Genomic DNA, 27775 nt, shown 5'->3' on the forward strand with positions numbered 1-27775 from the left:
AAAATCAGCATGTTATTAATGCAATTGCTTTCAAATTATTCAAAGAATCTCCAGTGCATGTGACTGATGTACTTCTCTGCTTTCCAGTTCAAGGACATTCCTTTTTACCCCCTGACAGAGTATTTTAATGAGTAGAAAAGAAACTTTGTAATATTTCAGAAATATTGAATCCATACATGTAGCAAGATGTTTATGCAGAAGTGGGCAAAACCAGGATTTCGGGGAAAAACTGGGAAATATTTGATTTCGAGGAATTAAGTACAATTTTGAAGCCTGTATATGGGACTAGTGATCTGAAAAGCATCCATCTGAAGAAATATATGGTAGGTGAAAGGATATCTGATGTGAAAGTCAAAACTCACATCACCTAGTATTCCGATGATCTTTCAAAGTGCTTTTAGCCATTATGCAAATGTTGATACATCTTGAACAAACTATCATATATTACCAAAATGTCATCACTGATGAGGTTGAAACAAGAAAAGAAAGATGATGTGGTGAAACTACTAAGCCTCAGATATGGAAACAACTGGAGAGAAAATGAAATACTTGAATTTTTCACTCAGACTATCAGCCTTCCATGCAATGAACTTATTGTCCAAGATACTGTTTGTGATTGTTTAGAAGATGAGCCTGTTTTGGGAAAAATATTGTGGACTTTCTTATTGTAAATGAAGCACATTTTCGTTTTTATTCCTACTTTTGGTGTTAACATGTTTTACTGAATGCTAAGAAATGAATTTTCAAACAATAAAAAGTATTTTTACCAGTTCTATGTCACTGAAAACTAATTGAAATGGATTGTGTCCAAAATAGCTTACATCAAAAGGCAGATTGTCCAACAGAACCCAACAAAATGCATTTTGTCCATCACTAAAGTGCACGTAGCTTGAAAGTATAAAAAGTAATTTCCATGTATTAAACACTTTTTTGATCTACAGCCCCACCTGAGTGTGTGCTGTAAAATTTGTAAAAATTAATCAAATATTTTTTGTGATATACATTTTTTGCTTCTCATGAAAAATGTACTTTTTGGGACATAATGCATTTTGAAAAGTAGCTCCTCATTTGTTTGTAATTCAACAATAGAATTGTTGTTATGAAACAATTACTGATGTTTCCATATAACACAAGATACTAACTAGGAATAGTCAAAACAAATTAGGAAATTGATGACAAACACAAAACTAAACACAAAATTAGATCTGTTGCTATATTCTTTAAGACTGAGGGCCAACCTTTCTCTTTTACGAAAATGCAGATTACACTCACGTATGTTAATGGTAATTAGTCAAAATTGAAAAAATGAATTTTAAGAAGGCAGGTGGCAAAACAAGAAAGAAAATTAAAAGATCCCAGCTTGCTTCATCACATTACCCCCTCATTGGATTGACCAGACAGATATTGCAAATAACTAACTGGGCAAAATGAAATTTTCACTCTGCAGTGGAGTGTGTGCTGATATTAAACTTCCTGGCAGATTAAAACTGTGTGCTGGACCAAGACTCGAACTCGGGTACTTTGCCTCATGCGGGCAAGTGTTCTACCGTCTGAGCTACCCAAACATGACTCACGCCCTGACCTCACAGCTTTACTTCTGCCAGTACCTCACATCCTACCTTTCAAACTTTACAGAAGCTCTCCTGCGAACCTTGCAGAACTAGCACTTCTGAAAGAAAGGATATTGCAGAGACATGGCTTAGCCAGAGCCTGGAGGATGTTTCCAGAATGAGATTTTCACTCTGCAGCGGAGTGTGTGCATGAAACTTCCTGGCAAATTAAAACTGTGTGCTCAAACTCAGGTACTTAGTACAGCTTTTGCTCTGAAATTACCTTATTCTTATTCACTCATCTACTGCTGCTGCTACGGTTGTCATCTCGAGTCGTCATCTGCACAGCTGCATCCACCTGTGTGCTGATTGGATGCTCCTTTTCTCAGTGGCTGCTTCCATAGAACCTGCTCACTGGTTGGCTGCTGTCATACTGTGGCCATGAAAATCAAGTGCTGATTGGCTGTCACATTTCCTTCGTTAAAATCACTGTACTGTAAACCGCTCTTGTGATACTGGCTGAAAAATGGGGGGTGGAATTTCAACACTGACTATTGCAAATAATGTAACCGACAGATGCACAGTTGTGTTTCACAGTACTTCACTTTCACTGTTCACAACCCTCCAATATACACAGTTAATATGACCAGTGCACTATTGTTCAACTTTCGATAAGCCTGTTTAATAGTTTTCAGGCAAACATCAGCACACTGCTACCACAGTTTACTGTTGAATATCTGTGAGCAGTAAATGTTTAACCACACAGTTCACAGTTCTTGCAGAATAATATGGTACATATTGAACAGACACTGCCATTGTTTTAACACACGGCCTAATTGTGTGAGACTTATTTCGCAGTTAAGTTGATGAATTGTTGTTGACCTAAACAGCATGGGTTTCTCGTATGTAAAGTGGTCATGGACTGACTGTCTTGAGACCAAAAATTGGTCCTTTACATATCATCACAATAATAGGTACTAAACTATACATTGTCTGATGTTTAATTTACAGAAATTACAATTAAAACATCACTCATTAAATTAACTGAATGCATCAAAAAATTGTTTCATTTTAACAGTTTCTTCTAGCATGTGCATTAAGCTGAATTATTTGTTTATGAATCATGAAATTAACAGATGTAGTTATACAAACAATACTTTTGATGAAACTTGTAATTACTTTGGAATTGATTAAGAGATGGCTTTGTGATTCCATAGATTTTCTCGGCACCTTATATGTTTATGCTCTTCATGGGCATGCTGCTGGATGTGATCATCTTCACTACATGATATTTCAGCAATCCATCTGGCTGCCATCTTCAGGTGCGACCGCTAAGTACACAATCAGGCCAGAACAGAGAGCTGGATTTGCTAACATGTTTTCGAGTAGAGCCAATTAAATACTTTAAGTGTCCTAGTGATTCTTTTTCCAAATGTTTGCCATTATTATAGAATTTATATTTGTTTGTAAGTCAGCAGTAGAATTTAAGTCATGAAACAATTACTGATTTCACCCTATAACAAAAGATGCTGACTAGGAATAGTCAAAATAAATTAGGAAATTGATGACATGGTTAAAACTAAGCACAAAATTAGATCTGTTGCTATATTCTTTAAGACTGAGGGCCAACCTTCCACTTTTATGAAAAAGCAGATTATACTCACGTACTTTATGGTAATTAGTGAAAGTCGAAAAAATGATTTTTAAGGACCCAGATGGCAAAACAAGATAGGAATTAAAAAGATACCAGCTTGTTTCGTCACAGGTTAGGCATGCTTCGTCACAGGTTAGGCAACTGTGTTACCCCAGGTGGCATGGCGGGTGCAGGGTTTGTAGGTGCTACAGATGGCACAAGAAGCAAAATTAATGAACTTATGAGACAACCCAATTGAAAGAGACGAACATGCGATAAGGTGTATACTGTGAGAAGAATTTGACAGAGCACTGGATAAAATTCCCTCAGAATTATTGAGATCCTTAGGAGAGACAGATTAATTCTACATGTTGTGCTAGGTACGAGAATTGTTCAGAAAGTAAGGTGACTTTATATTTTTATGAAAAAAACATTTATTTAGTCATCAATATTCATGTTATCCCCTTCAGAGTAATTTCTCTCAGATACAATACACTTATGCCATTGCTTCTTCCAATCCTCAAAGCACTTCTCATAAGCACTTTTTGGTACAACCTTGAGGACTGCCAGCGATTCAGTTTTTATTTCATCAGTCGTTGAAAATCATCAGCCTTTCATAGGTCTCTTCAGTTTTGGGAACAAGAAGAAGTCGTAAGGGGTCAAATCTGGTGAATAGATGGCTGAGGCATGATTGTTGTGATTTTAGCCAAAAAATCTCTCACAAGCAACAACAAATAAGCAGACACATTGCCGTGATGTAAATGCCATGGATTGTTTTTCCACTATTCTGGATGTTTTTCACTTACTGATTCTTGCAAATGGCATATAACATCAAGGTAATACTCTTGACCATATGACCTTGAGGCAAAAATTCAAGATGGACTATGACACTAACTGAAAAAAAAAAAAAAAAAAAAAAAAACTGAGTGAAATATGATCGAACTTGGCGTGGTTTTTTTGGTCTTGGCTCTCCAGGATTCTTTCTTTGGGACAATTGGGCTTTGGTTTCAATGCCATAATTGTAAACCAATGTGTTGTGACCAATTATGACTCTTTTGAGCAAATCAGGATCATCATTGATGTTATTCAAGAGCTCCTGAGTGATGCTCATGCAACTGTTCTTCTGATCAAAATTGAGAACTTTTGGAACAAACTTCGCTGACACATGTCTCACTCCCAAAACATCCAAAAAAATTGCATGACATGAGCCGACCAATATGCCAACATCTTCAGCAACTTCTATTACAATGATTTGATGATTTTCCAAAACAATTTTCTTTACAGCTTTGATGTTATCATCTGTTGTTGATGTTTTGGGTCATTCAGAGTGAGATTTGTCATTGGTGTCTTCTCGGCCATCTTGGAAGAGTTTGTACCACTTGTAAACATTTCTTTTACTTAGAGCAGACTCACCATATACCACTGTCAACATTTCAAGCATTTTAGAGCACTTGATTTAATTTTTCATACACCATCTGATGCAAATCTTTGCTCCATTTTTTATAATAATCGAAAATCGCCGAGCACACTAAAACATGCCTAACCTTTCTATCTGCCAAAAACAAATAAAGTATGCTGTACACTTAAAACTGTGAACATATGTTCGGGGCATGTGTACCAACATAACAAAGAAAAAGATTGATAATTGAATGTACACCGCCTGCGCAATTTAAAAAGTTCACCTAATTTTTTGAACAGCCCTCATATATGAGACAGGCAGGTGGTGAGAGGTGTCAATACTACCAAATCATTGCTTTAAGAAGTCATGGTTGCAAAATACTGAAACAAATTTTTTACAGAAGAATGGAAAACTGGCAAAAGCCGACCATGAGAAAGATTTGTATGGGCTTCAGAGAAATGTAGGAACAATAAAGGCAATACTGACCTTGTCACTTATCCTACAAGATGGCTGAATAAAGGCAAACCTACATTTATACCATTTGTAGAGTTAGAGAAAGCTTTTGACAATGTTGACTGGGCTACACTCTCAAAAATTCTGAAGGTGGCAGCAATAAAATACAGGAAGCAAAAGGTTATTTACAACTTGTACAGCAAACAATTTGCAGTTATAAGAGTTGAACAGCATGTAAGAGAAGCCATAGTTGAGAAGGGAGTGAGAGAACATTGTAGCCTACCTCCCTTATTCAGTCTGTACATTGAGCAAGGAGTAAAAGAAACCAAGTTGAAATTTAGAAAGAGAGCTCAAGGAGAAGAAACAAAAATTTTAATGCTTGCTGATTGCATTGTAATTCTGTCAGAGACTGCAAATGATTTGGAAGGGCATTAAATGAATTTGCAGTTACAAATAAGGACAACCATCAGCTGTAGAATGGAATGATGTCAATGAAAATTTGTGCTGGACTGGGACTCAAACTCGGATTTCCTGCTTATTGTGAGCAGTCACCTTACCATTTGGCTGTCCATGCACAACTCATGGCTAGACCCAAACTTCCATATGTCACCAACCATGTGTCTTACCTGTGCTCATACATCTATATTCCCATACAGGTCAGATGTTGTACTTGAAAATCACTTGTCTGGTATCGGCAGAGAAATATGATATTGCAGTGCCTGTTTTATTCTGATATGATGTGAAGTTCATTTGTACATGCATGCATTGTAATCAGAATAACACAGGCACTGCAATAACATATTTGGAAGAGCAGTTGAATGGAATGGGTAGTGTCTTGAAAAGAGATTATAAGATGAACATCAACAAAGGTAATGGAGTGTAATTGAATTAAATCAGATTAGGAAATAAGAAATTAAAAGTGGTAGATGAGTTTTACTATTTGAGCAGTAAAGTAACTGGTGGTGGCTGAAGAAGAAAAGATATAAAATGAAGACTAGCTGTAGCAAGAAAAGTGTTTTTGAAATGGGGGAGTGTCAACATCTAACACTAAATTAAATCTTAGGCAGCCTTCTCTAAAGTGTAACCTTTACAGAAGTCAATCGTGGACAATAAGCAGTTCAGACAAGAAGAGACTAGAAGTATTTGAAATGTGGAACCATAGAAGAAAGCAGAAGATCAGGTTGATAAATTGAACAACAAATGAGGAGATGCTCAGTTTGAATTGGGACAAAAAGAAATTTGTGGCACAACTAAAAGAAAGGATCAGTTGATAAGACACATCCAAGACATCAAGGAATCGTCAGTTTGGTAATGGAGGAAAGTGGCAAAGGGGTGGGATGAGTGTTAAAATGGTAGAAACAGACAGACAGACAGAGGCTTGACTACATTAAGATAGTTCAAGTTTATGCAATTTGCAAAATTTATGCAAAGATGAAGTGGCTTGCAGAGGATTGACTAGCACGGAGAACTGTGTCAAACCAGTCTGCTGTGCTAACTGAAGAGCATCACCATAACAAGAACACAGTAGGTGGGATATTTTCAACAATATGAAACTGGATGAGCCATGTTCCTTAAAATTTTTAAGCTAGCCCATTTATGCAAAAACTAGTCACTAACTACTACAAAATCATCATTTACTCTGTTGCTGCTTCATTGCTTGAGTTCACAACAATGCATGTATAATCTGCAGGTAGAGGCCCGTCCACACGCAACGATCTGTCTGCGCAAATGTCTGCACACATGAAATCTACGCAGACAGATCGTTGCGTGTGGACAGAAGATTTGCACCAATGTGAGGTGTGTGCAAACCTGGAAGTTGGAGTTGGAGGTTTGAGCGAAACCTCTCAAATCTGTGGGTTCAAACCACATCTGCGCAGACAAGTTGGAGCGTGTGGACAGAAGATCACCGCAAATCTGGCACGAATCAGCTGTTTGTTCAGTCTAGTGTTTGTATTTGTGCGCACAGGGCATTAAATGGCTGATTCTCGTCAGTGTTCTCGAGAGTTTGTAAGTGAATTAATTGAAGTATATAGAAACCACTCATGTTTGTGGAAGATTAAAAGTAAAGAATATAGTGACCCAGACAAAAAGACAGCAGCATACAATGCTCTAATTGAAAAATTGCGGGCAGCTGACGCCTCGGCAAACAGAGAAACGATAATAAAAAAAAAAAAATTTTAAATTCGTTGCGAACTGGCGAAGTTATTTGCGGATGGATGTCGAAACTTATAATTATCTCTTAAAGCTTGTAACCCCTCATATTATGAGAAAAAACACTTGTATGAGAAGGGCAATTTCTCCTCATGAACGGCTGGCGGTAACATTAAGATTCCTAGCAACAGGAAGGAGCTACAAGGATTTGGAATTTTCAGTTGCAATATCGAAACAAGCGTTGAGTAAAATAATACCCAACACATGTGAAGCTATTTACGCTGTCCTGAAGGATGAGTTCATGAAGGCAAGTAAAGTAAATTAAGTTTGTCAATGAACTGTTTACCGAAAAGAGTTATCCAAAGTTCAGAAATCTAGAAGATCTGGTGTAAGAGTAGATCAAGTACACCAGCCAACATTATGGTATTTTGATTTGCTTGGCTTTCTTAGTGATCAAGAAACGCCAAGACCAAGCAGGAGTACAATTGAAGATGAAATTGGAGTGTCAATGTGCCATGAATTGGAACACGAGATAATGTAAAACAAAACAGGTTCGCCCTGCAACTCTCAATTGAAGATGAAATTGGAGTGTCAATGTGCCATGAAGTGGAACACAATGTAATGTAAAACAAAACGGGTTCGCCCTGCAACTCTCACAGTAAATGTACGTGAGAAAACTGCTTTCGCTTTAGCAGCCACTGTCTACACCATTTTGAGCGCTTTCTCTGTTTCCTGCGGTTGGTCTGAAAAGTTTTTTGCAACACAAGTTGCGAACAGAGACCACAACAGAACTTCCTCCATTTCTATATTTCAAAATAACTAAATTAAATTTTTGACGTTTACGGGGAGCGTAGTCGCTTGCCACTGATATTTCTTTTCTACACCGACAGATGGCGGGCGTGTAGTAGATTGGGGTTTGTGTCGTGTGAACACACCACATTTGCAGCGATCTTTTGCACATACAGACATCTGCGCCGATGTCTGCGCAGACAGATCGTTGCGTGTGGACCGGGCTTAGGAGTAATTCTGCCTCCCAATTCAAGTAAAATGACTGATCCTTAACATAAACCAAGAACACTAGTGATCCAGTAATTGAGCCCTCTGGACTTGCTTTGTAATTTTTCTCCATTCTGTTTATAATAAAGAACTAACTCAGGCTTGTGCTGAACTACATCTTTAATAAAAACTTAACTTCTATAACAGAATATTATGAGTGACACCATCATATTCCTATGATAAGTCATAAGATTGCAACTGGTGATATTTTATGATTTAAGGATTTAAAAATTTGCTCAGTAACTGTAGAAATAGCTGACTCAGTAGAGTGACCCTTTTGAAATCCAAACTGTGATCAGCTAATTATCCCATTATTACAAAGGTGGGTAATGGTCCTGTAGTCCATTACCTCCACAAAAGTTTTTGAAAATGAAGTCAGGAGTGACATATACCTATTGACACCTGATGAGTCATCTTTCTTTGTCATAAAGGGTGGAACTGAAAGCTAAATCACTATTCCATTGCCTCAGCATTTTAGAGATTAATACAAATTTTGGAAAATTGCTGGGGTATTTTCTTGTGTGTTCTATCTGTAGGAGCCCATAGAATAATGGGAAAAGTGAACTACATGCAGGCTATCTTTTATTAATGCTGGGTGTCTGGAAATTCACATTTAGCCTCTTCAGCAAGTAATATGGCATTGAGCCTTAATATGAAATACTGTTTTTTTTTTTTTTTAATATTGTACTCCATCATTTGTTGAACAACCTAGATCAAACATGTGAGTGTATTGATTACCAGGTGGGGTTACTACGAGGGTTTACTGAAAAGTAATGCCTCCACCTTCGTAACTCTTCAACAGTTGGCAGTATTGGTATGCGGCAGGTACTGGCTTGTTCTGTAGACTCTTCTCTACAGCTCCAGTTGGTGGGAAGCCTTAGCATTGAAAGGTTGTGTTCTTACAGTGTGAAGTATGGAACCCTGTGCAGGTGGTCGGTCAATGCGATTTAAGCAACATGTGGTCATTGAATTCTTGACAGCAGAAGGTGTAAGCCCAAAGGAGATTCATCAGAGAATTAAAGCAGTTTAAGGTGATTGTGTTGATGTGAGTACTGTGCATCATTGGGTGTGTAAGTTTAAAGATGTTGAGGCGGGAACGTCTGACCTGCATGACACCCCAGCAGAACTTCAGAGACTGAATCTCACCACCGTACGGCATCCTACATACAGTCCGTCTGACTTCCATCTGTCCCCAACAATGAAAGACAATCTGCGGGGACATCATTATGCTTCTAATGAAGACATTGAGAGAACTTTGAGACTGTGGTTGTGGAAACAGAGTGTCAACTTCTTCCGTGATGGCTTCAGAAAACTTGTTCATCACTGGCTGCTGATTATGTGGAAAAGTGAATATTGATAATTAAGTGTCACATTCTAAGGACTATTTCTGCATTTCATTTATTAAAATATTCCCATCCAAACCCAATTAACGAAGGTGGAGGCATTACTTTTCATTCAACCCTCATATATAGAGTGAAAAACAAGAAGTACTACAAGGAACAAGATGTTAATGCTTAATACTATCATTGCTTGACAGTGTGTTTCCAAATGCTCTACCAAATTGTTATTTCCATTTTATGCATAAAATTTCAATAATTGACCCAATTGTAGCCTTCAGGTGCTGCAAGTTTTGCTGTTATGTGTATTCACTATCTGGACTCCTACCAAAATTGTTTCTGTTGGTGGAAATAAATACTACAAATGCCTAATCATGTGAGTGCATATATTTTGCAACATTTGAAGAGCACACTGTCTTGATTGATTCCTGTAGTGCTTTCAATAGTGCACTATTAACCATTCGCACTGAGAAAACCTGTGAGATCTCATTAAGGTTGGTGGTGAATGTACTATAGGAATCAACCAAGACAGTGCGTCCTGCAAAAGTTGCAGAATGTATGCACTCATACGATTCATCATTTGAAATATTTAATCCCATAAATAGAAACAATTTTGGACACTGAAATTAATGCAGATACATTCAGTATTTTTCACCGTACTATGCTCCTGTCATTGTATAACAAGGGTTTACTTATTTTGAAGCTCACAGCCATATCAGAGGTGACACAGCATTCGAGGTTATCCATTTCTGGCACATGGCTACATGTAGTAGTGAGACGGTGACAGGGTCAAGCTGACAATTTTCTGGTCTCTGTAGTTAGAAACAGTGAATAAATGACTCAGTTGTTAGACTAAGGAAGTAGATGTGGTAATGATAAGTAAATGAGATTTTTGCATTGGTTTCATGGTGTACTTTCATTGCTTGTTCACTGGTTTACAATGAACATGCAGAACAGCACAGATACTGTGAATTTTAAAATTTTCCCGGCGATTTGACTGTTCAAACAAATTTCGGGCTTGCAGCCAGTCGTCATTCAATACTTCGCACAATATTTCAACTGGGCACCTGCCAGTCATCTTCAGGTGAGCCGTCGCAGACTGGTGAAAACGTCCTCCGTTCTGCAATATATAGCATACTGTAACTATTCTGCACATGCGTCGAAAACTTGATAGTTGAACCACAATGCCCGCCGGCAGCACCCTCGCTGGTGGAATAGCAGAACTCAGTCACCCTCTGTGTTGCTGTTTGCCACGGCCGTCGAAGCACTCTGCCGTCTTCGATTTGAGCAAATCGTGGGGATGATGGGATTCCATGCACTGTCCAGCTGGTAGCCACTGTCACGGTTTAACAGATTTTCCGCCAGTCGTATTTCTACGGATTCTTTAATAATGGAGTGAAAGACGTTGCTGTGGAAAAAATCATTGTTTTCTCATACTCCATTGAATGTCCAGTAGAAATACGATGTTCAGCAATAGCGGACTTGCTTGGCTGCAAAAGGCGGGTGTAACGTTGATGTTCAGTGCAGCGTTCTTTCACGGTGCGTGTGGTTTGACCTATGTAAGCCATACCACATTGGCACGGTATCTTGTAAATTCTGGCCTTTTGTAGTAACAGATTGTCTTTAACTGATCCCACAAGGTCCACAATCTTTGATGGTGGGCGGAAAACCACTTTTACCTGAAATTTTTGGAGGATTCTTGCTATTTTAAACAAAGTGTTGCCAACAAAAGGAAGAAAAGCTAAAGATTGTTCCGGCATGTTCTCCTCTTTATTCACTTCCTGCTTCTTAGTTTTAACTGTTAGTGCCCTGTTAATCTGCCGGATGGAATACCCATTTTCGCTGAATACTGTCTTTAGATAGGCAAGTTCTTGAGGTAAGCTATCTAGATCTGAAACAGTATGAGCTCTATGAACAAGTGTTTTAAGCAAACTCATGGTTTGCGATGGGTGATGGCAACTCGATGCTTGCAGGTACAAATCAGTATGAGTGGGTTTCTGGTAAACTGAATGCCCTAGAGAACCATCATTCTTCCTTCGAACCAGGACATCCAAGAAAGGCAAACAACCATCTTTCTCTATTTCCATGGTGAACAGGATATTGCTATGAATGGAGTTGAGGTGATGTAGAAACTCCATTAATTTATCTTCTCCATGAGGCCACACTATGAAAGTGTAATCCACATACCACCAAAAAACTGTTGGCTTCAGGGCAGCTGATTCAAGCGCTGTCTCTTCAAAATCCTCCATAAAAAGGTTGGCCACCAAAGGAGACAGGGGACTACCCATGGCGACACTGTCAGTCTGTTCAAAATATTCTTAATTAAACATAAAATAAGTTGAGGAAAGAGCGTGCCTGAACAAAGCAGTGATATCAACAGGAAACATGTTACCAATCAGTGTGAAAGAATCTGCAAGAGGAACTTTTGTAAAAAGTGAGACCACATCAAAACTTACTAGAAGGTCTACACTGCTAAGACGAAGAGCCCCCAGTCTATTGATAAAATCAGCTGAGTTTCGTATGTGATGTGAGCACTTGCCTATGAAAGGTCTCAGTAAGGAAGCGAGATGTTTAGCTAAATCATATGTAGGAGCTCCAATGTTGCTCACTATTGGATGCAGAAGAAGATCCTCTTTATGAATCTTTGGAAGGCCATACAGTCTTGGAGGTACACAACCATGTGGTCTTAACCTTTTGATGGCCTCTTGCGGTAAGGAGGAGGAATTTAATAGTGCTGAAGTTTTTCGTTGCACACGTCCTGTAGGATCGTAATCAATCCTCCTATAGGTGGAGTCACTTAGCAGACCGTACATCTTATCTTTATACACACCACGAGGTAACAAAACAGTTGCATTACCTTTGTCAGCTTTCAATACCACTACGTCAGGGTCCTCTCTCAGATTTCGTAATGCAGCCCTTTCTGCAGAGGTTAAATTACTGTGTTGAGTAGGAGCCTTCAACAGAGCACGGCAAGTTTCCCTTCTTATTTCGTCTGCAGCATCCAAAGGAAGACATCGTACAGCTTCTTCAAGACCACTCAAAATACTTATTAATGGTGGTGCTGTAGGTGTAGGTGCAAAATTGAGTCCCTTGCTTAATACAGACAGCGTAGCGTCATCCAAATTCTTCTCCATGAGATTGACAATGGAACGTCGTACCATTATCCCTTCTGGCGACGGCTTCTGTGGCAACAGTCGATCAAATTTTGATATCTGCCGACAATTAGCATCATTGTGGATCCACTCGAACTTGGCCAAAGTCACTCCATCAACCCAGTCCCATGATACCAGAGAAAGATACCTTGCAACCTTCAGATGTAACTGGTAAAGTTCTGCTGAAATAGCATCTAACCTTCGTCTTGTATATCAAATCCTCTCCTTGATGATAGCATGACTAGCAGTAGCGGTCTTAATGAAATGAGTCACTCTAGCAAATCTCAATAAAAAGGTTAATGAACTTAAAAGCTTTGCTCTTTTACCACGTAGCTTCTGGAAACTTCGGATATGTGAGGCCATCTCCTCCCTGTAAAGGCGTCTGATGTGAATTTTAAAATTTGCAAAGCAAAGCTTTTAAGTTCATTAACCTTTTTATTGAGATGTCGGGACCATGGCATTATACCAAAATTTGCTAGAGTGACTATTATTAATTGAGTGCACACAGAAATGTGTGGCACCTTTGGACCCGAAGGTCTTTGCTTTCACTTTGGTTATGTTTTCTCAGCACACTACATTTGTACAGCCATGTTGTATTTGCCTTGTTCTGTGCTTAAATTAATGTTCATTCGACAGATAAAGCGTGTTATTACCGATCTATGACATGTAATATTCACAGTGGTGACCTCAACATTGTCACTGTGCATTCGGGAATTATTTTATGCTTCATTTCACCATTAACAGACTTTGTGTGCTGGTCCACATTGTCTTCAGAACAATGGATCTACCAGTGTCCTTTTGTGCTAATTCCTCGCACCCTATTAACTGTGCTTGCATATTTACTAGTATAACTAATGCGCATTTGGTGAAAACTGAACAATTACCTGGACCCAGACATGCAGGCGGCCACTTAACCATAACTGGCCCAACATTTTCACTGTCAAGTGCAACTACACAGCAACGGTTGCTACACAGACAGTGCATGCCGCTTAGTGACATTGTGAACAATATTCGAGTGATGGACGTAGTGGTTCACCGCCCACGTTCAGTTTGGTCTGATGTGCCAACGAAATTCAAGAACTGTAATTCAAATGATCATGTTCATGGGATCACACATTCTTGCGTGCCTGATGTCATAGCACCGCCCCCACATGCCATCTCGGCAACACCGGTCACCTTGACCGCGGTGGTTTCCGTGACCACCGCTCCGTGGTCAGTCACACCACAATCGCCTTCCGCCCGCTTTCGTAACGGCACCGGCCGTTCCACCGGCACTGGTTACTGGATCAGCCCTGCCACGGTTGCACTGCGACCGCTTTCCACCTGCTGTTGCAACGGCACCGGCCATTACATCCACACTGCATTCGCCTTCGGGCCTGCAGTTGGGACACATTGTGCCATTGGTTGCACCGGCTCACTCCACATCATGTGCTCGCAGCTGCCCCCCCCCCCCCCCCCCCCCACACAGACCTCGGGCGGCACATCATCCAGTGCTACTGCACCCCTGGTGTCAGCTTCCTAACCCACTCACACAGATCTTCGCCTCCCAGTGCTGCATAAACATGTGTTACCCAGCAGGTTCCCTAAGCTGCCTGTGTTGCAAAAGGACAACCCTAAGACTTGGTTCGCACTGGTGGATCATCTACTGGATATTCACGGGGTTTCAGATGATGATGCACATTTCATCTGCCTAGTGAGCCACCTCTGTGCTCATCCGGACCCCATCAGTGATCTGTTCCTCTCACCATCCATCTTGCCCAAGTAGTAAATGGGGAAATATTGCTCATTAAATGCCTTTCTTGCCCACCAGCAGAGGCTATCCGCCACATAATCCATGATGAGCACCTCGATAACTGCACACCATTGCAGCTTTGGCGGCTCCTTTGTGCATTAATTGATGATCATGCACTCCCAGTCACTGTGCTGTTGACCTTGTGGGTGGTCAAACTTCCTTTGGACCTACAACTTCACCTGCTGTCTCATGTAGCTGACCTTCTCGAGGTTCATCTATGTATGGCCAATCAGGCCTATGCAGTCATTCATCACTGACACTGCCTGTCACATGCTGCCTGCTACCTCCTGACAGGGGCCAATGCTGCCCAAGCAGCAGCCTGAGCAGTCTCAGGCAATGACGCAGTCAGCTGCATCACACAACTACTCCACACAGCCTCGCCTCCAGGCTTACCCACTATGCTGCTACCATACCACTTATGGCAACACCGCTCACAACTGCCATATAAATCTGGAAGGCACGTTTAGGAACCACGTTGCGTCGCGAACGTCCACGGCGCCTACCATCCAAGACCACACTACTTGCTCCAGTGGCATGATGCCTCTATGTTACGGACTTGTCATCGGGCACTAGCTTTCTCGTCAACACTGGTGCCAACGTCAGCATTATCCCGGCCAAAGACGCAGGCAGAATGCTTTCTCCTGCTAATCTTGCTTTGATTCCGGCAAATCACTCTCCTATTCCAGTTCTTGGATCCATCAAGATGTCGCTTCGCCTGTCACCAGTCACCACATTTCCTTTGACTTTCCGTGTCACTGATGTGGATGAACCTGTGATCGGGTTGGACTTTCTACACTATTACGAACTTTCACCAGACCTGCAGGCCGCAGTGCTCTGCCACCCATCTGGTTCTACTGATCCATGCTTGAATGAGTTTGGCATGACTCTGCTCTCCATCCCCTTGGCTACACTTTCCACATGTGCATCTCTTCTCGAAGGTATTACTGCATGACTCTCTGATTTATCAGATGTTCATACACAGATTGATGGGCTCTGCACACATAACGAGGCATTACGCACTCACATTCTCACCGCCTCTGCTGAATTGGATCAAGCATGGAGTATGATTCGCAGATTGTCCGCAGAGCTGCATTCACACTGCATCGCTCCAGTGTCAAGTTTCCCTCCTCCTGCTGCCGGTTCCACGCTGTTGCAGGTGAATCTACAAGACGCTCATGTTCTTGCTTTGCGAGATCCTTCACATCGTGTGGATGCCACACCATGTCCTCCATCGCCGTCTACTGCCGACACCCCACCCACTCCATTCCCCCCCCCCCCCCCCCCCCACCCTGCCTGCCACCCTTCGCAGGTATTGGCCATCAGCAATGGCACTCATATAGAAACCACACCATTGACAGCCCACCTGTACGTTATAAAGCTAGACATCTTAACGCTTCCAAACTTGTGCAAGCAAAATAAATTGTTCAGGATTTATTGGCTTCCGGCATGCTCTGACCATCAGACAGCAACTAGTCTTCACCTATCCACCTTGTTCCTAAGAAGGATGGCTCACTATGAATGTGGGGGGACTACAGGTCCCTTTATGCTCAGACAATTGTCTACATCTACCCCATTCCTCATATCCAGGATTTCATGCAATTACTGCATGGCTCGAAGTTCTTCTCTGCTTTAGATTGTTCGAAGATGTATCACCAAATTCCCATGCACCCACCGAATATTCCGATGATGTTCATCATCACATGCTTTGGCCTATTTGAATACTGTTACATGCCTTAGGGGTTGAAAAATGTTGTGCAGACATGGCAACGGTTCATTGATTCCATTTTGCTAACTCTGCCTTTTGCTTTTGCTTATTCAGATGACATCCTGATTTTTTCCTCGTCTGCCGAGGAGCACCAGTTTCACCTTGATGCAGTTTGTTTGGCTCTCGCGGCCAATGGTGTGGTGATAAACCATTACAAATGTCAACTCTGTTCTACATCAGTTACATTCCTTGACCATACGGTCTCAGCCAATGGCCTCCAATCTCCAACCAACATATTCTCATAATGAAACCATTCTCTCACTGCCTCTTCCTGTGGATTATGCTCAACTGCATCGTTTTCTGGGTATGGTAAACTTTTATCGACACCACACGCCTCATGCTGCCTCTGTCCAATCAGCCCTTACAGATGTGTTCTCTGGTAAAAATACCATGGGGAAGCGAAACATGGGCTGGATTAAGCCCATGCTCAATGCATTTGATAATCTGAAAACTGTGATCACGAATGCGATCACTCTCACCCACCCCGTTCTCAAAGCCCGTATTTCTATTTCGACCAATGCTAGCAAGTCAGCTGTGTGCACTTTCTTACAACTTCACACCATGGACTCCACTCGACTGCTCCATTTCTTTTCAAAAAATCTAACCAGGAGTCAGTGTAAGTGGTCAGCTTTCGACTGCAAGCTTCTCGCGGTTTGTGAGGCAGTCAAACACTTCTTGAGTGACCTGGAGGTGCGTCCTTTCACTATCTACTCGGACCACAAACCTCTTGTTGATGCAATACACCACCCGAAGAAGGACCTCCCACCACGACTCTTCCAGAACATGGACTTTATTTGCCAACATTCCTCAGACACTTGTTACATCCGCGGTGCGGAAAATGTTGTAGCTGACTATCTATCTTGTATCTCGGTGCTCTCCACACCCTTGAACTTAGACGACCTTGCCTTACTCCATACTGAAGATGAGGATACACAGCGATTGGTTTTGGACAATGAGTCTTCACTGGCTATCAAACCTGTTGTCCTGCACGGGTCAATGACCCTGTTCCTCTGTGACATTTCTATAGGCTCCCCCCGCCCCTTGGTGCCGTCTGCTCTTTGGCGTGGGCTTTTCGATGCTATACACAACCTGGTCCAGCCCGGAATGTGGGCAATGACAAGACTAATCACTGAATATTTTGTCTGGCCCGGTGTGTGGCATGATTGCCGCTCCTGGACCCACGCGTGTGTCCCTTGTCAAAGTAGTAAAGTGGGCAGACAAGCACAGCCTCCTTTAGAACAGTTTGACATCCCCAGGGGTTGCCTTCAGCATGTGCACATTGACATGGTCAGCCCTCTCCCCCCTTGTGAGGGGTACAAATACATATTGTCTATGATCGACCGCACAACCCGTTGGGTTGAGGCAATGTGTCTTGTCAACATAATGGCAGAGACCATAGCTCGCAGTTTCCTACCAACGTGGGTCATGATATTTGGCTATCCCCTTTCACTTACTATGGATCTTGAATGACAATTCAGAGTCCACACTTTTCGCTCGACTGTGCAAGCTGTGCAGAGTATCAAAATTCCACACTATGGCCTATCACTCACAGGCAAGTGGCCTGGTTGAGCAATGGCACTGAACTCTAAAAGCTGCTCTCATGTGCCATGGTGGTCTTCGGTCTGAGGCACTTCCTTGGCTCTTACTTGGCATTCGTTCTGCCCACAAGGAGGACCTGAATGCTTCTCTGGTGGAGATCTCATATGGAGAACCCCTCCTCCTGCCAGCTGATTTTGTTGAGGATGCACCCCTGACTGATGCAATCAATCTTCCAGCCCTTGTAAAATGAGTGCATGCGCATGTCGCCTGCCTTTGACCACCTCTGCTTTGTGCTCATTCTTTGCCACCGGTGTTTGTATGCAAAGACCTGGCATTGTGCAAGTTTGTAATGCTGTGCAACGACTCCATATGTGTGGCCTTGCAACCACCTTACTTGGGTCCGCACCGCATCATATGCCATGGAGCGAATACTTTCTTGATACTTCTCAATGAACAACCCAGTATGGTTTCAGTTAACCGATTAAAACCAGCACGGTCCCTCGCCGAACCATGTTTTATCACCTCTGGTCTGCCTGCCATGCCACGCTGTCACGAAGATTTTGCGCTCAAGTGAGAGAGCTTCCCTTTCCACCGTGCTCTGCACTGCCGGAGGGGGGGTGGGGGGGGGGGGAGGGCCTCTGTGACACTTCTGGCATAAAGCACCACATCTTTGGACCTGAGGCTCTTTGCTTTCACTTTGGCTATGTCTTTTCAGTGTGCTACGTTTGTACAGCCATGTTGTATTCGCCTTGTTCTGTGCTTAAATAAATGTTCATTCGACAGCTAAAGTGTGTTATTACCGAACTACAACAGGTAATATCCACAAATGTATGCTATTTTATGACACAAATCACAAAAAGGAGCCAGATTCTATTTCATTAATCAAAATCTTAGGTTCAGTTGCACATATCAGAGGAAGTGACAGACATATACAGATACTTACATGCAAATGTACAAAAGGAACCACTAACCACAACCAGTAGGCACATTCAGGCAAGTTTTATGAGTCCTTTTTTGTGTAAAAGCTTAATTGAATATAATTCTGCACTCATGTAATTTCTGCTGTTGGCTGTTGGTCGTCTGATGTGCTCGGTGGAACTCTGTCTTGGTTGACTTTTGATGGTCTCTATATACTGACTTAAGGGCTATTTTCTTACAGTTGGTATGTGACTGCGTCACTTTTTTGCATACAGTTTACACTTGGCTATTGTGAAATCAGCAGTTTCTTAAGGTGTATGACCACCTACTGAACTGATGAAAGTGACTTGGCACCTTGTCTCCATTTAAGTTACCTGGCTTTACTGTTAATATTCATATGTAGGTGACTTTTTTTTATTTTTATGGCAAACTTTTCTGATTCTGTCATTGCACTTCTCATCCTGGGAGAATATTTCTCCTCAAATCATAGGAACTAATTTACAATATTTTATTGTATAAGTAGCATAGGTGTATACATATACATAAAGAAACATGTGTTTTTTCAGATGAATATACATACATGGTTTACCTTTTATTAACACGTCCCTGAAACACAAATATGTTCAATATGTAATCACTTATTTTCCACCCTTCATCTGCATCCCTGTGTATCCATGATGAACCATTGGGGTTAGGAAAAATTTCGATTTGGGGGTGCACTTCTTGTGAATTTTTGCCAACACACACACACACACACACAGTCATAACATTTCTTTTCTTCACACTTCCTGTGCTGTATACTGTATTTGATATGCCAAAAATCTCTCCTATGGTTATGAGAGTAGTGGTGGTAATTACTGCATAGACACAGAAACGCCTGTTTTCCAGTTGGATCTCTCAGTCTCTTTTACTCTTCTATGAAATACTAAATTATTTTCTAATTAATTTATGTGCTGCCCAATCCTTTCTGTTTGCTGTGTTGCTACATTTAGGTTAACAGGGGGAAAGTGACTCATGGTTGGCCTGCCTCTGAAGACAGATTATGATGTCTCCCCCTCCTATGCCCTTGGCATTTCCCATGTGTAATATCCTCTTTAATTAGTTTTAAGATAGAATTTAGCCTTTTCTTCCTGCTCTATATTTTAGAACACATCTACTCAATTGTATCACAGCTTCGTATGTCTAAAGTTAAAACAACTTTTTGAATTAGTTTGGCTGCGCCATTACAAACATGTTATTCATTAATTGGACTACTACATTTGGTCCACAAGTCCTTATAACAAAGAAAGATTCTCTCCATTGGCTTGTTAACTTCTTTGACCACCCTCTTCTCACACTTTTGTCGTATACTGTCTATTGCCTTAAATTCCTTGTGGTTTTGAGCTCAAAGAATTCCTTATCCTTCTTCTTACATTCCTTATTAAAACTGTTTCCAGGGCTCTCGAGTGTCCAGCTGGATGCGATCGTTGAAGTCCCACGATATTTCAATGAATAACCTTTTTGCCATCATCAGATGGTTCTGATTCCATTCCATCGGAACCATCTGATGACGGCAAAAAGGTTATTCGCCAAAATATCGTGGGACTTCAACGATCGCATCTGGCTGGACACCCAAGAGCCCTGAAAACAACACATATGCTGGGAAAGCCTCCGATTACTTATTAGAACTCTTTGCCATCTGATCCATCTGGCACATCCAATCCTTATGTTCTGTTACATAATCATCATAGTTGCCTTATACTCTGTCTGAATCCCACTGCAGGATCCTGGGATATTACATATTCTCCAGAAAAATAGCTCTAATCGGTGAATCCAGTTGATGAAGACAATCTGTCTTTATGCCAAAAAGTGACAAAATGCACTCACTCATCACAGTTTTCCTGACTTGTTTTCACATAACAATGTAAATATTTTATTAGTATCTGGCATGTTCTTTTGACTGTTCCATTTGAATGCAGATGGTATGCACAAGATTGAATTTTCTCAGTTTTCAGTAAACAACTCTCTTTAGGACGTTACATAGGAATTTTGACCATTGGTAATCAGCAGTACTGATAGTATTCCATAATTGCAGACTATTTTATACACCAAATCTCCTGCTAATGTGTTGGCATCCTGTTGTTCTACAGGCTCTGCTAAGACAAGTTTTGTGAGGGCACTCTGAAACACAAGGATGTATCCATTACCTTTCTCTGTTATCTGAAGCAAACCAGCCATGTCAATATCACAATGAGTGAGTACCTGGTTAGGTATTTTGATCAGCACTTAGGGCATCTTGCCCTTATTCTGCGTAATTTTGTTCTTCTGATAAGTTTTGCAACTTTGAATGTACTCTTGTATGTCATTCTTCATACCTCTCCATAAGCTATACTTTTTAAGATGGTAATGAATGCGGCAGATCTCTTGGTGTCCACCTGTAGGCAAATTGTGAAACTGCTTCAAAATAGCTGGTTTATCTTCTTCACTAATCACTGATAGCTGATCATTTTGTTCTATATCATCAGCTTCTTCCGTACTACTAATGACTGCAGCTAGATTCCTGATATGCCTAGCAATCCATTTACTACTGCATTTTGTGATCTCTTTTTGTAAATAATCTCAGTCATATTCTGGCAGTTTAATTCTGAATTTCATTGATCTTGATGATGGGTTACTTATACGCGCCAACCATTTCAAGGATTAGTGATCAGGACATACAATAAATTTTCTTCTGTACACATTAAGCTGGTAGTGCTTCACTGCCCACAGTATGGCTAAGAGTGTTCCCTCAATCATACTACATCCTTTTTCAGTGCAGTTCAGCATTCTAGATGCAAGGCTACTGGCGAATCCTATCTGGATTATCCTGGACTCAGAAGGCAGTGATTGCTTCTTTGCTGGAATGTGTTGTGATTATGAACTGCTTTGTAAAGTCAGGATAGTGTAGGACTGAGGGACTAACTATTACTCTTTTAATTCTTGGAAATCTGCTTCCTGATGTACTGACCACTTGTAGTTTGCTTCCTTCATTATTTATTCATGTGATGGTTTCTCTATCTGGCTGAGGTCCTTGATAAATGATCAGTAAAATGACTCTATCCCCTGAAAGATCTTCAATTGTTTCATAGTACTGGGTCTGGGGTATTCTTTTATTGTACTTACCCTGTGAGTCGGGTTTTAATTCATCCATCACAACTATGTGCCCTAAGTATGAGGGTCACTCCAAAAGAAATGCACACTACCCCTTTTTTTTTAAATCCATCTTTCATTCTACATGTCTGAAAGTTTTACAGTGTGTAGATACATCCTTTAGGAACAATATTTTCATTTCTCCACATAATTTCTGTCCCTCTCAACTGCCTTACGCCATCTTGGAACCAGCGCCTGTATACCTGCACGTAAAATTCTCGACCAACCTGCTGGAGCCACTGTTTGGCAGCGTGCACAAGGAAGTCATCATCTCATCATCTTCAAACCTTGTTCCACGAAGAGAGCCTTTCAGTTTCCCAATGAGATGATAGTCACATGGAGCCAGGTCAGGACTGTAAGGCAGGTGTTTCATTGTTGTCCATCTGAGTTTTGTGATCACTTCCATGGTTTTTTGACTGACATGTGGCCACGAATTGTCTTGCAACAGCAAAACATCCTGCTTTTGCTGATGTGGTTGAACACAACTCAGTCGTACTGTCCCAAAAGTTTGTTGCACACCGTTTTAATTGTTTCTTTGTGAGCTGCTGACAACATCTTGGGAACCCACCTGGCACAAACCTCTTTTAATGCCAACACTTTCAGTATTCTGCAAACACTTCCTTCCCCTATCCCAATGTAGCATGACAATTCATTCACTGTGATGTGTCTGTCAGCAGTCACCAACTCGTTAACTCTCTGCACATTGTCTGGTGTGTGTGCAGTACGAGGCCTGCCGCTGTGAGGACAATCCTCAATATTGCCGTGCTCACTTTCATCACGTAACCTGCTTTCCCACCAACTAACTGTACTGTGATCGACAGCAGCATCTCCATACAACTTTTTCAACCTTCTGTGGATGTTTCCCACTGTCTCATTTCCACAGCACAAGAATTCTATGACAGCACGTTGCTTCTGATGAACGTCAAGCATAGCAGCCATCTTGAAGACATGCTGTGATGGCGCCACTCACAGGAAAATGTTGAACTAAGTTTGAAAACAAGTGGGAAGGATGTATCTACACACTGTAAGACTTTCACACATGCAGAATGAAAATTGTATTTTTACAAAATAGTGTGCATTTCTTTTGGAGTGACCCTCGTAAGCTGCTTTCTTCTATAGGAACTCACATGTGTAAACTTGTAATTTTGTGTTGTACATTTAGAACCTCTCAAATGCCTCTCCAAGTCTGGCTTCACATTCTTCAAATGAAACTTCAAACCTGACAACATCATCTAAATATATGAACATCTCATGTCATAGAAGTCCAGTTAGTACAGTTTGACTCAACCTCTGAAAAGTGGCTCCACCAGCTATTATTCCCATCAGTAACCTCTTTTCCTTGTAATGTGCTTCTGGTGTAGAGAAGGCTATTTTCTCTCAATCTTTCTCATTCAACAGTATCTGATGGTAGCCCTTTGCATAGTCTAAAGTGGTGAAGTACAAGGGCTATTGGGAAAGTAAGTTGTGATTGGTTACAAAATGGAAATCACTGTGAAAATCTGGTGAAGCTTTGCACAAATGTGTTGGGCAGCGCCTCCAATATGCCTGTTGATCACATCACATCACTCTTCTCAGTTCTGAGTGCACAGTGAGAATGTGATGTTATGCCTAGGAAATAGTATCTCCCACCAAGTATCAGGGCCTGGTGAGAAATTTCACCTGATGTCGTGCAACCCATATAAACCAACCGTCAAGTTGTTCCTTCCTCATGACAACTCTCAGTTGCACTATGCAGAGGCAATGAAGATGCTCTTGCAGCATTTTCAATGGGAAGTGTTAGATGACCCACAGTACAGCCCATAACTGGCTGGCCTGAGTTTCATCTCATCTCACATGAACTGGTGGATTTGAAGACAATGTTGTGGCACAGTAGATCAGCAAAGGGTATTAGTGGAAAGCACAGAGGACTGCCTTCTATGACAAGAGTATTGGAAAGTTGGCACAATGCTATGACAGATGTCTAAGTTGGAGCAATTTTCACAGTGGTTTCCTTTCCAGGACTGATCAGAACTTACTTTCTGAATAACCCTCATATTTGGCTTTCCCTAAGCTCTCTAAAATTTTGAATATCGGGTACCAGAAATACAGTGCCAATGCAGCTGTCATTTAACATTTGGTAGGCTATGACTGTCCTCCACTTTTGCTTCCCTGATGCAGCCATCTTATTTAGAATAATCAATAATGGAAAAAATCATGAAACATGTAATATTATGCAATATGTTGTTCAATAATAGAAGTTCTTTTTTCTTCATGCAAGTGAGCCATTCAAACAACTTTTTTAATCTGTTGACTTGTGACCAGTCTCTTGGTTCCTCTGAAACTATACTATGTATTTGGTAATTCTTGCCTTCTGCCATGTGGTATTGTGCCTCTCTTCACCTTGGGACATTTTTATATAGCTTCTTCTTCCATGGTATTCAAAATACATATGACACAAGTGTGCTGCAGGTCAATATACTCCCATCTGCAACAGGTGCTTCTCCATTATTCCTTCTGTCAGACATGTTGTCTGCACATCAATCCTTAAAATCTTTTAATCTCTTGGGGCTATTCATACAAAGTCTCACAGGTTCTCTTTCCTTTCCATCTGCTGCTCAACTTTGTTCCTTGTTTCTCATAGATGTGGTGCCCTGTCACTTCTTATTTCTTCTGGTTCTTCACTCCAGAGGTCTCCATATTTCTGATACTACCTTGATTCCTACTGATACTTTTGGTATCACATTTGCCCTTGTAATCCATCTCTCTCAGCTGCCCAATGTCCGCTACATGCAACACTGCTCCTTTCGTGGCAGCTCTGTCCCAGTTCAGCTCCTGTTCCACCTGTAACAATACTGTATTCCCTTCTGGCAGTGGCTTTCCTTTGTACTCAACAATGCTAATCCCTTTATTATGCTAACCTGAGTGGCACTACCTACTATGAAACTTTGATGTTACCATGCTTCTCTGTGTGTGTCTTATGTTTATGAAATTATTTCTGCTCTTGCAGCCTACAGAGTACAGCTTTGTGGCACAGGTAGATTGCATTCTCACGCTGTTTTTTTGTTTTCCGGTTTCTGAGTCTATGTATTTACCAGCCTAGCATTGGCATTACACTGTCAGGCCAAGTGTCCAGTTACTGTACAAATATAACATTTCACAGGTCTTGTCTTATCACACAGTCCTAAATGCCCTTGAAGATCACACTGATGACACACTATTGGCCACATGTTTCCAATCTGTGCTGACCTCTGCGTAGTGTTTCATCTGTGCTCCTTGGCAGTCACGGAGGCTGAGGTATCCATTTCTGTGCTGCATAATAATTCAGCTACAATGCATATATTTTTCTGACATGACTTTCCTTGTGCAGTTGCATGATGGCATTCTCTCCCTTATACTTAAAACAGTGACCTCTCAGGTGATTGGATTCGCCAAACTTTTCTTCAGATGAAGCAACTGAACCTTCTTCTGTTAATACTAGTTTCACTGCTTGGGCTATTGTTAAAATAATCTCATCTTGTTCTCATGATTCTTTTAAGACTCGCATCTTCAATTCAATCTATGAACACTGTTTGCATCAGTTTCCCAATTAGAATGTGGCTGCCCAGAATGTCTGATGCTCTCATCACTCCTTCGGTGGCTTCTCAATATTGGTGCTGCAATGTGTCAATGAAAATTGCCCACTCAGCCATACTTTCAGGCCTACTCGTCTCCTGGAGAATGATAGACACAAATAGTAGTCCAAAATCTGTTATGACTCGCAGTTCTGCAATAGAATTCCTTTCTTATCTGCTGAAGTAGCTGTCAAATGGCATACCAATAGATTTCTTTGGGTGGCTCCCAGTATACTAGTTGTAACAAGTTTTAATAGTGCACTGTGGCAATGGCTTGGTGTTAGTTCAAAGGCTAAATCACAAATCATCTATGACCCCAGGCAGCTGAATTCTCTTGGCATTAATGGTGTGACTCAGGAATTGAACTTCTAATTCTCCAAACACACACTTCAATGGATTGATGAGTAAACCAGGTGAACAGAGGTGAGTAAAGATTAGTCATAAATGTTACAGGTGTTCCATTTTGGAGTTTGAAATCATCAAAACATCATCAATATAGACATAGCATAGTCAAGATCGTGACTTCATTCCTAAAAGCACTGAAAGGTTTATGCAGCATTGCACAATCCACAAAGCATTCAGGTAAACTCTAACAGGCCAAATGGAGTATGGTCTTATGTATACCTTTCAGAGCAATGGGTATTTGATAGAAAGCACATACCAAGTATGTTATTGAGGAGATGTATTTACCACAGATGCTGAATGAGAAATCTTCAACATGCAGAGCAGATTACAAATCAGGAACAGCTCTGGTATTAAGCTGTCAGTAATCATCACAAGGGCACTAGCCATTGGTCTTCCTTGGAACTACAGGGAGAGGCAAGGCGCAATTGCTATTTGATGGACAACAAATCCCTTGAGTGAGCATAAAAGAAACTTCCTGTTCACTATCTTCTGTTTCTCGGGTTGAGTGTAAACTGATGGTCCTAGCATTGTTGGAATATGATGCATTGTTGAGTGCTGTACAGGTGCTACTGTGAGTAGCTGCTGAGTAATCTCCAGGAACTGTTAAAGGAGTTCTAAATATGGAAAATCACCAGTGATCACGCTTACAGCAGTGTTGTCTATGCAGCATAAATGTTCATGGCTATCTAAATTAATGGTAGCACCAACAAGGCTGTGGTGGTGAAGATCCTCTAGCAGGCTGTAAAATGATAAAAAATCTGCTTCAAGGATGGAAAAACAAATTACAACACCAAAAAAATAGTTAATGTAGAATAATGAAATTTTGGGACTACATTTGTCTAGGTAACATATTTAAGTGATTAACATTGCAAGATCAGAGGTTAATGTAAGTGCAAGATATGCCACTACAAATGTGAAATGCTGGTACATTAATAACTGGTGTAATCGTCAGAATGTTGAATGCAAGCATTCAAATGTGCATGCATTGTGTCATACAGGTGCCAGATGTTGGTTTGCGCGATGGAGTTCCTTGCCTTGTGCACTTCATCAGCCAATACAGGGATGGTTAATGTTGTTTCTGGATGATGCTGAAGTTGTCATCTGGTGATATTCAATACATGCTTGATTGGAGGCAGATCTGGTGATTGATCAGGGCAAGGCAACAGTCCAACACTTTGTAGAGCATGCTGGGTTACAACAGTGGTACGTGGGCAAGCGTTATCATGTTGGGGAAAAAACAGGAATGCTTTTCATGAATTGCAGTATAATAGGTTAAAACACCAGACTGATGCACAATCTTGCTGACAGGATGTGTGAGATAATCACAAGAGTGCTTCTCCTGTCATATGAAATAACACCGCAAACCTTAACTCCAGGTGTATGTCCAGTGTGCTTAGCACACAGAAAGGTTGTCAGTCTTTCATCTGGCCTTCTTCTAACCAACACACAGCCACAAATAGCATTGAGGCAAATCAGCTTTCATTAGTAAACACAACAGACCTCCATCCTGTCCTCCAATGAGCTTTCACTTGATACCACTAAAGAAGTTGCAAATGGCAGTGATTTGGGGTTAGTGTTATGCATGATACAGGGTATCTGGCTCGGAGCTGTCCTTGAAGTAACAGATTTGCAGCAGTTGTGCCAATTGCTGTTCAAATTGCTGCTTTGGATACAGTATGATGTGCCAGAGCCATAAGCCAAATACGATGGCCTTCCCTCTCAGTAGTGCCACATGACTGTCCTGAGTATGGTCTTGCGACTCTCGTGGCTGCTGCTGCCACGAATCATGTACAGTGGCTACATTGCTGCCAAGTCTTTCTGCAATATCGCAGAAGGAACACCCTGCTTCTCATAGCCCTATTACACA

The sequence above is a fragment of the Schistocerca nitens genome, chromosome 1, assembly GCF_023898315.1.
Source record: "Schistocerca nitens isolate TAMUIC-IGC-003100 chromosome 1, iqSchNite1.1, whole genome shotgun sequence".
Taxonomy (NCBI): domain Eukaryota; kingdom Metazoa; phylum Arthropoda; class Insecta; order Orthoptera; family Acrididae; genus Schistocerca; species Schistocerca nitens.